Source organism: Neomonachus schauinslandi, chromosome 13, assembly GCF_002201575.2.
Source record: "Neomonachus schauinslandi chromosome 13, ASM220157v2, whole genome shotgun sequence".
NCBI classification, from domain to species: domain Eukaryota; kingdom Metazoa; phylum Chordata; class Mammalia; order Carnivora; family Phocidae; genus Neomonachus; species Neomonachus schauinslandi.
Window position 1 is genome coordinate 92,268,728 of NC_058415.1, and position 695 is coordinate 92,269,422.

The window sequence follows — 695 nt, forward strand, 5'->3', positions numbered from 1 at the left end:
TTTCACCAATAAGACCAAGGTTGGGAGGGTGAGGTGGTCACCCCAGCTTTCAGCGGTGAGAAACAGCAGGGTGGGGGCTCCCCGGGCCAGGCCACGCAGATCCCCTGGCCCCCTCTCCTCCCAGACCAGGGAAGTCACATGGGGGCACTTCGCACGGGGGGCCCAGGACGGTCGGGGGTTGCCATCAGCTCCCCAGGTGTCTCTGAAGTTCGCAGAGGGTCCTCCCCCACGGCCAACACCCCACTGCCAGTCTGGGGAAGGGGGTGGGCATGTTGGGGATGGAGATGAGGAAGGCAGGGGACCACCAAGGAGGGCTGGCCGCCTGCCAAATAAAGGCAAAGGAGGCCTCATGGCCCCTCGTGTGGGGGTGGGGAGGCCGGCAGGGCTGCACTGCCACCCAGGCCCCTCGCGGGTCCCGCGAGAACCCGGCGGCCCAGCGGCCAAGCCGGCGCCCGCCCCCGCCCTCATGTCCGTCCCCCTCCCCCCAGGGGGAGAGGGGGGGCTGGGGGGCAGGGGGCGCGCCCTCTCAGAGGCCCCGCCCCCCTCCCCGGGGCCGCGCGCAGTGGGGAGGGACCCGCGGCCGGCGCCAGCTCCGTCCGCGCCCCCTCCCCGCGCGGGCGGCGGTGACATCACGGCCACGGCGGGAGGGGCGGCGCCCCGCGCGCATCACTTCCTCGGCGCCTCCCGCGGGCGGG